The following is an 8,138-nucleotide window of genomic DNA, read 5'->3' as shown; positions in this document are numbered from 1 at the left end:
CATCTAATCATCAAAAGAACGCTATGAAATAACTGTTATTTTTTCTCCCCATTTTGTAGCTAAGGAAACTAAGAGTTTCTTGATTTACTTAAAAACTGTTGGAGCCAGTATTTGAACTGAGGCCTGACACCAAAACCATACAAATCAACCTGTTCCAAAACTAAATGATACCAAAAAATAGCAATCCTCCTTTGAACTAAAAGCCTAAGGACATGTTTCATGAGTTCTGAATCCACTGAGTGAGAAGGCCATTCAGTTGACATTACTTCAATTAATACACTAATCAACAAACAAAACTGCAAATCAACACGAAGGTGAAAATCAACGTACACTCTTGTGTATAACAATATTCACTACACAAAAACACACCCCTGATTTACATCTAATAATGCAATCACAAATTCAAAATAAGGTTAATTGCGATAATGTGTTTCAGCAAAACTTTCCTGCTTTGTAGGGATGACCACCTCCTTTTTCTAAATATTAAATAACTGTATCCTAACAATCCACTTTAGAATTTTTATCTAGAACAAAATTCAGACGTATCTGTCTGTAGTTTCTGTATTATAGATGTATGTGTCAGAACTTTTGGCACTTCCCCAAGTCTCCACAGTAAGTTGATAATTATTGAAATGATTCTGTTATCATATCTTCTCGTTTTTCCAGTATACAAAGTTGAATGATGTCTAGGCCTGAGACAGCAATGCATTGTGAGCTGCTAAATGATCTCTTAGTAGCTCCCCCCCAAACTTAAGTGTCAATTTAATCTTAAGCAAGTGAGTGCCAAATTTTATCATTTGAAGACAGTTCTCTTTAAAGAAAAACAAAGGAAAGAGAAACAAAAACTCAAATGGTTCTGCCTTCTCTACTTTGGTTAACTTTAGGCCACCTTTCCCAAGCAGAAATGCCATTCTTTTATTGTTCTTCCTAATATAAAGGTAATTGTTTTAAAATTTATTTCTATGGCTTCAGAAGTTTTTCAAAGTCTCAACTGATGTTCCTCCCTTACTTCCCAGATCTCATTTTTATTGACTGTGCAACTTTCATCTGTTCACCTCAAGATTCTTCTTCCCTTGTCTTTTTAAAATATGCTTCATAAATCTAAAAGTAAAGGGGAAAAAAGTTGGGTTTTTTTTTCTCAATAATCACTATGTTTTCCAATGAAAAATTGCATAAAATTGATTTTTAGTCTCCTGCATGTGTAATCCCATAACACCATGGAGAGTATTTCAGCAGAAAAGGCATATAACACCTCTGCCCCTCAAGTGCTATGTGACTGTGCATGAACATCTTAACCTCTGAGAGTCTTGCTGTCTTATCTGGGTCATCTCAAAATCATATCAAAGATGGGGTGAGCCCAAGAAACTAGTTGAGAAGAGGGACAGGGAAGGAAATGTTAGTGAGTGGTTTACTGCCCTGGGCAGCTGGGGCTCAATCCACCCTCCTACCCTACCAAGAACTCTCTGTGTGACTGTGTAGAACTCAGCTCAGAATTGTCCCACCAAAGGGCAAGGAAGCACGGGTACTTACCACCTACTCCTGTCCCTCATTAATTGGAAGTTTCTCTTCAAATGTTAGTTCTCAAGCACTTCTGGTCTACCCAAAGGTCAAAGGACACCCCCATGCAGAGAAACCCAGGAGGCTGACCCAGTGCAGGAGAACCATCTGTAGGTACCTTCCCACATAAGAGAAAGGCATATGGGTAGGGCAGAAACAGTGCTTGCTATGCTCAATTTTCTCCTTTTTTAATGGAGATAAAAATGTTTGTCTTTATTACCTCATCATTTTGTAATATATTCATCACACATTCCTACATGGATGCTATACATATATATAATGATGGTCTCCATTTAACACATGAAAATCTCAGGCTAAGAAAGGATAAATGATTTGCCTCACATTACAGAACTAGCAACCAGCAAAGACAGGATTTGAACCAGGTATATAACTATCAATTTCAGGCTCTTTCCACCATTGTACGTGTGAATATTCTTTGTCAAGTGCAAAGGAGTCTAAGAATATAAGCCACAGTTATTCCTCAAGAAGGGTCAGATCAATGAAACAAACCATATGTAAAAATTCTCCGGAATAGATGGATAGATGGATGGATAGATAGCATTTTTAAAACATCAGTTAGTAAAATGAGTGAAGGACACAGGTATGAATGCTTTCTGAGCCTGGTGTGACCAACCAGATGAAAGTGTATCCATGTGACTAGCTGTTCTGGGAGCCACTTAATTACATCGAGGAGGGAGGAGGACATAAGCTGAGCCCAACAAGACACATCCAGAGACAAAGTCAACAAAAGGAAAAGAATGATTTACAAAGCAGATTGAGAGCTCCCCCATTTGTGTAAACTGAATACTCACAGTATCTTTTTCAAAAGAGCTAGTAAAGGAAAATTAAATTACCCCACAGCCTCCATATAGCCTTGGTCACCTGAGAGCTGAATGGAGCAAAAGGCTGACCACCTTGGCTTCTGGTCAAGGCACTTTATTCACCAGAAAAGGGTCGTAAGACTCCTCTTATGAAGCAAAGACCCAGGAGAAAGGTAGAAAGCACAGACCTAGTATATTTACTAAGCAAAATGTTCTCATTAACTTTGTTTACATTACTGACCTGTTCTAAAATTATTCCTGTTCTAGCAAGCAGGCAGTCACTTTGGGGTTTTTCTCTGAATAGTATTGGCCCATTTACTTTTCACTCTGTACATTTATTTCCCTTCATTTATTAGATTTCTTAAACATGCCCACTGCCCACAGGCCTCTGGGCACAGACTCAAAACTAAATGCTGCAATTACGTGAAATGAATGGCCAAAGAATATAATTTCATATACGAGAAAGGTTGAATGGGTAGGGAGTGGAAGGAGTTATCAGGGGAACCAATGCCAAACCAGAAAGGCACATCTTGTACCACACCCTGTAGGCACTAGGCACGAGGAGTTATTTGCTGGACTCAGTAAATTGGCAAAATACTTAAAAGTCTCAGGTTGGATTTAGATGCCAACAATTTAAGTGGGGTATAAAGCTGGTGAAAAAAACCATCTCTCTCTTAGCCTGCAGTTATATATCTGCATTCAAGAAGGCTAAAAATGAGTCCTGGAGAGAAAGCCACTGAACTTATGAGATACAGATAGGACTGATGTGTATGAAGTGGAGAAGGAATGGTTATAGTAACAGTTAACATTTGTTAAGTGCTTACTACATACAAAGCACTACTAACAAACACAGAAATACAGATATAGATATATTCATCTAATCCATACAAGAACATTTTGAGGAGCATTTCATTGATGAAAGAGTTAAGGTACAGAAAGTTCACATAACTTGCCCAAAGTCACACAGCATGTAGGTGGGGGAGCCAGGATTAAACTCAGACAGTTAGCACCAGATATGGCTGCACTGTACTGACTATGGGGACCAAGGATGACATCCATATCCAAATGAGGGTCTTGACCATTCAGATAGCACTTTTTTTTTTTTTGTAGGATACACAAAGACATCATCAAAATGGATTCAAGAGTGGCGAGACCTGCTTCTCCAAGCTATTTTTTCTCACTTCTTTGTAGGTAGATAAAAAAACATTTCTTGCAAGTCTTTATTCCCCCTGTTCTTCCGTTTTCACTTCTTCCTTTTGGTCCACATAGTCTCTTATCTTAAGGGCCAAAGCCATGGCCAAGCACGTAGAGGAAAGCCTAGAATAGTGTGGGAGAAGGAAAAGATGTTAGGGTTACTCTATTCCTACCTGAGACTCTAATCCTGGTCCTGACTCCCCTGGCCTGAATAGCTGTATATAACATAGAAATCTATTTTTTAAATAAGCTGTGTTTAATTGAATTCAATTTAAGCAGACACCATATTGTTATCAGTGAAATGGCACCAAACTAGGGATCTGTATCTCCAAAATAGCAACTGACTGACCGTGAGATGCCTGAGCAAGTCATTTCATGTTTATGACCCAAGTTTTATATGAAATACAGTAAAATATAGTAAGGAGGTATAATTTCATTCTGTACCCTAGAGATGTTGAGTATTATTTAGCTGAGGGTTTAAAGTGACTAGAACTTCTAAAAATAAAGTAACAGAGAGACTTCCAGTTTCAGCTCCAACACATAAAGAACTTAGCAATCATCACTCCCATCTTTACAATAAGGAAAAGGACGAAAAAACTAAAAACCGAGAACTTTTCTTGGACCCATCAGAGAATTGAGGTTGGAGGAAAGACCACCACCCAAAATCAAACAACCACCCCAAATCAGGAGAGATGGATGAAGACAAAGAATCACAGCCTACTTCAGCAAAAGTAGGAGCCGTGAATTGGTAGAAACCCATAGTTGGTAATTTTGAAAAATTTCTGGAGGCTTCATGAGAATTTGCATGGAAGTGAGAAACTCCCAGGGAGCTAAAGTCTTACAGAGCTCCCTACACTTTTGTGAGTTTTACCTCCAGGAATCCCACCAGGTTCTCATGGTGAAGAGATAAAAAAATACCACTCCCCTTGGCTCTAGCAGGGAAAGGTGAAAAGTAACCTTTCTGAAATACACTCAAAACATTCTCCATAACAAAGTCCTCTTCAGGGAAAAGAAATTTATCAGGGACTTACCCAACTCCACGCTATCAAGCCTTCCTTCTTCCCTTAAGAGGAGTGGATGGGGAGAGCTAAGAAACACTTGTGAGGGTAATACTGCAGGGTCACAGGCTCACAAAAAAAAAGTGAAATTGAATCACAAGATTATAGAATTCTTTCCCTCCCCCACATCTTACCATCACAGCTGCAGGGCTCTAGTATAACAGTGAATTATAGGTGAAAGAGCTGTAAGATAGAGGCTTTATTTCAGGAGGAGTTCTTGGGGAAGCTTAAAAACAGCAGGAGAGACAAAAATAGGGACACTTGAAGAATTCAAAGCCTCTGCCATCTACAAATATAGCAAACATTAAACATAGCTCAACACCTAGCCACATTAACACTAAAGGCCTATTTATTTAAGTTCCTATTACCTGGTACATCATTTTTGGCTTTTAACAAAACATTATAAGGCATGCTAGAAGGTTAAAAAACAGGAAAAAAGCACACATACACACAATATGAAGAGACAAACAAGTCTAAAACAATAGAGGAACAGATTCAGACATGATACAGATTTTGAAATTTCCAGACAGAGAATTTAAAATAAGTATGATTAATATGTTAAGGGTTCTACATGGATGGACCATGAAGGTATTATGCTAAACAAAGTCAGTCAGATGAAGAAAGACAAATATAGTATGATTTCACTCATAAGTAGAAGATTAAAAAACAAACAACAATAACAAACAAACACATAGATATAGAGAACATATTGGTGGTTACCAGAGGGAGGAGAGGAGGGGGAAAAGGGTAAAGGGAGACATTTGTACAGTGATGGATGGAAAGTAGACTTTTGCTGGTGAACACAATATAGTCTATACAGAAGTTGAAATATAATGATGTGCATCTGAAATTTATATAATGTTATAAACAAATGTTACCTCAATAAAAAATATATGTTAGGTGATCTAATGGGGGAAAAATGACAATGTACAAAAATAAGTGGGTAACATAAGCAGAAAGATGGGAACTCTAAGAATCAAAGGAAGTGCTAGAGATCCTGTCCTTCAATAGTGGGAGCCACTCCTAAGCTGTTAGCCCAGTTTTCTTTTTTCAAGACAAAAGAATAAAACTGAAGCAGAAATAAATAATGCCTATGATAGGCTTATCAGAAGACTGGACACAGCTGAGAAATGAATCAGTTAGCTTGAAGATATGTTAGTAGAAACATCCCAAACTAAAATGGAAAGAAAAAAAGGAATGGAAAAAGAAAGAAGAACAGAACATCAAAGAATTGTGGGACAATTTCAAAGGATCTAATAATGTGTAATTGGAATGCCAGAAGGAGAAGAAGTAGAAAACAGAGTAGAGAAATACTTGAGGTAACAATGACTGATAATTTTCTAAAATTAATGAGCACACCAAACCACAGATCCAGGAGGCTCAGGGAACACCAAGCAGGAAAAATACTAAAAAAAAAAAGTATACACATAGGCGTATCATATTCAAGCTGCAGAATTCCAGAGACAAGATAAAGTCTTAAAATAAGTCAGAGAAAAGAATACCATATCTACAGAGGAACGAAAATAAGAATCACAGTGAACTTCTTATCAAAACCATACAAGGAAAAAGAGAGTGGAGTGAAATATTTAAGTATTGAAAACCAAGAACCACCAACCTCGGATTCTATATTCAGTAAAATACTTCAAAATGAAAAAAAAATGACAACTTTCTTAGGCAAACAAAACCCAAAGGAATTCAAAACCACCAATGGACACTACAAGAAATGTTAAAGGAAGTTCTTTAGGGAGAAACTTATATCTACATAAAGGAAAAGCATTAGAGAGGAGTAAATAAAGGTAAAACAATGGGTTTAATTTTTCTTATTCTCAGTTGATCTAAAAGATATCTACTTGTTTAAAATAATAATAGTAACAATGTATTGAGTGACTGTAGCATATGGATAAGCGAAATGAATTAAATCAGTGTTACAAGGGATACGGACAGGAGAGAGAAGCTGAAACTACATTATAATATGGTGCCTGTACTAGAGATGAAACAGCATATGGACTTAGGCTAACTTTAAATGTACTTTGCAAACTCCAGAAAAACTATAAAAATCTAAAAAGAAAAATATAACCAATATGTTAGGAAAGAAAAAAATAGAATAGCATAGGGGCTGGTCAAAAAAAAAAAAAAAAAGGAATAACATAATATGCTTAATTAAAATCAGAGAAAATAGAAAAAAAGGGGAAAAAAGAAACAAAGAATAAGTGTAATGATTAGAAAACAGTAACAAACATGGTAGATATTAATCCAACTATATCAATAATCACTTTAAATGTGAATGGTCTAAATATACCAAAAGACAGAGATTGTCAGAGTGGATAAAAATCAAGGCCCAACTATATATTGTCCAAAGACTCCACTTAAAATATAAAGACAAAGAAAGCTTAAAAGAAAAGAGTGGAGAAAGATATGTCATGCTAACACTAACTGATAAAAAGCTGGAGTGGCTTTTTTATTATTATTGAAATTATTATTTTTTCAAAAAAGTGGAGTTCAAAACAAGAAAAATTATTGGAGCTAAAGAGGATCATTACATAATGATAAATGAGTCAATTCTCCTATAAGGCATAACAATCCTTAACATGTTTATGTCTAACAACAGAGCGTCAAAGTATGTGTGGCAAAAACTGACAGAATTGCAAAGAGATATACATAAATCCACTGTTACAGATAGAGACTTCAACACCCCTCTTCCAGTAATCAGAAGAGAACAAGCAAGCAGAAAATCAGTAGGGATATAATTGACCTGAACAGCACTGGCAATCAACTTGATATAGTTGACAGTTATAGAATTCTACATCCACCCCCAACAGAATACACATTTTGCTCAAGCTCACATGGAACATTCACCATGATAGATCACATTCTGGGCTAGAAAACATACGATAACAAATTTAAAAGAGTATAAATCATAGACAATATTTTCATAGGACACAATGATGTTAAACTAGTAATCAATAATAGAAAGATAGCTGGAAAATCCCAAAATATCTGGAGATTAAACAACACACTTCCAAATAACACGTGGATTAAAGCAGACTCAAAAGAAATTTTAAGATATTTTGAACTAGATGAAAATGAAAATGCAATTTATCAAAATTTGTGGGATGGAGCAAAAGCAGAGCCTAGAGAGAAACTTATCGCATTAAATGCGTATATAGAAAAGAAGAAAGATCTAAAGTAAAAATCTAAGTTTCCACTTACGTAAACTAGAGAAAGAAAAGCTACATCAGCCTAAAGCAAGTAGAAGAAAATAAATAATATAAAAAACTAGAGCAGAAATCAACAAAATTGAAAGTAAGAAAACAATAGAGAAAATCAAAGAAATCAAATGTTGATTGTTTGAAAAGATCAAAACATTTGATGAATCTCTAGCTAATCTAACAAGAAAAAAAGAGAGAAGACACAAATGATCAATGTTAGAAAAGAAAGAGGAGTCATCACTACAAATCCTATGACCTTAAAAAGATAGTAAAAGAATATTGTAAACAACTCTGCTCAC

General features: G+C 35.9%; 1 long non-coding RNA gene across 1 annotated transcript; it reads right to left on the bottom strand.

Moving 5' to 3' along the window:
• Window positions 1–1,733: 1,733 nt before the first annotated feature.
• Window positions 1,734–4,916, bottom strand: LOC138921482 (uncharacterized). Its single transcript, XR_011434103.1, has 2 exons — window positions 4,765–4,916; window positions 1,734–3,695 (listed from the first exon to the last, which is right to left on the bottom strand). It is a non-coding gene; the product is annotated as an uncharacterized lncRNA (long non-coding RNA).
• Between the last annotated feature and the right edge of the window lie 3,222 nt (window positions 4,917–8,138).

The sequence above is a fragment of the Equus caballus genome, chromosome 30 (genome assembly GCF_041296265.1).
Source record: "Equus caballus isolate H_3958 breed thoroughbred chromosome 30, TB-T2T, whole genome shotgun sequence".
NCBI lineage: Eukaryota > Metazoa > Chordata > Mammalia > Perissodactyla > Equidae > Equus > Equus caballus.
This window is presented reverse-complemented; position numbering and strand designations above follow the sequence as displayed.